Below are 2,874 nucleotides of genomic sequence, written 5' to 3'. Positions count from 1 at the left end.
AGTTAGGGCCGGAACTTCTCAAAAGCATACATCACCGCCAACATTTCTTTCTCCGTGGTGGTGTAATTGCATTGTGCATTGTCTAAGGTCTTGATTATGTATGCTATCACATGGAGTTTCTTGTCTTGCCTTTGACCCAAGACCGCCCCCAATGCAAAGTCACTTGCATCACACATTAATTCGAAGGGGAGGTCCCAATTGGGTGGTTGTACTATTGGAGCCGATATCAAGGCTTGCTTGAGCCTACAAAAGCTTTCAACACAAGATTGATCAAATATAAAGGGAGTGTCTTTACCCAAAAGTGAGGTGAGGGGTTCAGCGATTTTTGCGAAATCTTTGATAAACCTTCGGTAAAACCCCGCATGGCCTAAGAAACTCCTCACACCCATGACATTTGTGGGTGGGGGAAGTTTCTCAATCACCTCTACCTTTGCTTTGTCCACTTGGATCCCCTCCTTAGAAATAACATGCTCTAGAACTATTCTCTTTTCCACCATGAAATGGCACTTCTCCCAATTCAATTTCAAATTGTATCGGATGCATGTTTGGAGCACAATGGAGAGATTCTTTAGGCAATCATCAAATGAGGTGTCATGGACACTAAAGTCATCCATGAACACCTTCATAGACTTCTCAATATACTCGGAAAAAATAGACATCATGGCCCGTTTAAATGTCCCAGGAGCATTGCAAAGGCCAAACGGCATTCTTCGATATGCGAAGGCACCGTATGGATAAGTAAAGGTAGTTTTTGCTTGATCATCCGGGTGGATGGGTATTTGGAAAAACCCGGAGTACCCGTCAAGGAAGCAAAAATACTCGTGGTTTGCAAATCTCTCGAGCATTTGGTCAATGAATGGTAAGGGAAAGTGATCTATGATTGAGGCGGAATTAAGCTTCCTATAGTCAATGCACATTCTCAACCATGGTCATACCGCTCTTTTTGGGTACGATTTGAACCGGGCTAACCTAATCACTCCCCAAGATGGAGTAGATAATGCCGGCCTCAAGCAACTTATCAACTTCCTTCCTTACCACCTCCTTCAATTTCTCATTTAACCTTCTCATAGATTGGGCGGAAGGAGTGAATTCATCCTCAAGTGTGATGTTGTGCATGCATACTCGGGGATCGATTCCCGTGAGATCATCAAGGCTATACCCAAAGGCTTTCTTGTTTTCCTTAAGAACTTTTAAGAGTTTTTCTTTTTGGTAAGCCATTAGGTCCGCATTGATGATCACGGGGAAGGAGTGTGCCTCATCAAGATAGGCATACTCAAGGGAAGGGGGTAAAGGTTTAAGGTCTACCTTTGGAGGGTTCTTACCCTCAACTTCATCAATGATCGGTGGTAGAGCTTCATAATCTTCCTCCAAATGCTCCCCGGAGCATTTGTCCTTAGCATCTTCAATAGCTTCTTCTAACATGTCTATGGAGCAAACACTTTCAAACATAGGTTGTGACATGGCTCCGGTCAAATAAAATTCAACTACATTCCCTCCCACCTTGAAGGTGAGTTTCCCTTCCTTGACGCTAATTTAACATCTCCGGTTGCTAGGAAGGGTCTTCCTAGTATAATAGGCGTTTGTTGATCCTCCGGGATGTCAAGTAATACGAAATCCGCCGGGAAGTATAAGTTGCCCACCTTAACCGGCATATCCTCAATCACACCCATCGGTCTTTGTACCGATCTATCGGCTAGTTGTAGTGTTATGGAGGTAGGGATCATGTCATGAAACCCGACTCTCCTCGCAATGGGAAGAGAAAGTATGCTAACACTAGCACCAAGGTCACAAAGTGCCTTCTTAATGCTCACATTACCCACCATGCAAGGGATGGAAAAAATACCCGGATCTTTTAGTTTCTCCGGCATGGGATTGATTAAGACCGCACTACATTTCCCTCTAAGAGCCACTAGACCATCTCCTCTAATGCTTCTCTTCTTTGTCAACACATCTTTCAAGAATTTTGTGTAGAGTGGCATTTGTGTCACTAACTCGGTGAAAGGTAGTGAAACTTCGAGTTTATTCAACATATCCAAGAATTTGGAGAACTTCCTCTCCACATTCATTACTCTACTTCTATTAGGGAATGGATTTGGAGGGTTATCGGCCTTTTCGGGAGTTGAGGCTTGCTTGTTGTTAACTACTTTATTTGTTTCTTTTTCTTTCACTTGGCCTCTTTCAACCACTATTTCCTCCAAAACAAAGTTCTCATCATCTTCAATATAGTCACTCACCTTCCCCTTCTTAGTGTTGTCATCTCTACTTGTTTGTGAGAGAGGTGGACTCTCCTCACTATCTCTCATCACATCCCTCTTTTTATTTGGTTCATAGTGTAATACTCCGTATTTATATGTCTTGGGGTACTCTATCGAGTAGCCCTTACTCTGTCGAGTAAGGGCAAGTTGCGAAATAAATTAGTTTCTGACCTGTTGGGTACTCGATCGAGTAGCTGGGGTACTCGATCGAGTAAGGGGGTACTCGATCGAGTACCTTGGGTACTCGATCGAGTGTCCGGTTTTACGGGGGTTTTTCTCGGGTTTTGTTAATTATGCGATTAAGGTATTTAAACATAATCGTCATTGTTTTAAATCACTTTTACAAAACCTAAAACCCTGTTTAAGAAAGAAAGCAGCCACTTCATCTTCCTAATCGCATTCTTAGCAATTCCCGGAGTTCAGACGGTCAGTTCGTGTCGTAGTTCGTATCGTTGAGTTCCTTGCATCGAGGGTAAGCTTTTAATATAATTTTTATAATGTTTTGTTAAGATTGGTTAAACCCTAATTTAGAGATTGGGGGTTTTGGTGTGTAGTTTGTGATGTGTAGTCTTTATGTGCTATATGATAGGAGGAGGATTCATAGAAGAGGCTTTTTGAG

This window comes from Silene latifolia, chromosome 4 (assembly GCF_048544455.1).
Source record: "Silene latifolia isolate original U9 population chromosome 4, ASM4854445v1, whole genome shotgun sequence".
Taxonomy (NCBI): domain Eukaryota; kingdom Viridiplantae; phylum Streptophyta; class Magnoliopsida; order Caryophyllales; family Caryophyllaceae; genus Silene; species Silene latifolia.
The sequence above is the reverse complement of the archived record's forward strand: the minus strand, read 5'-3'. Positions refer to the sequence as shown.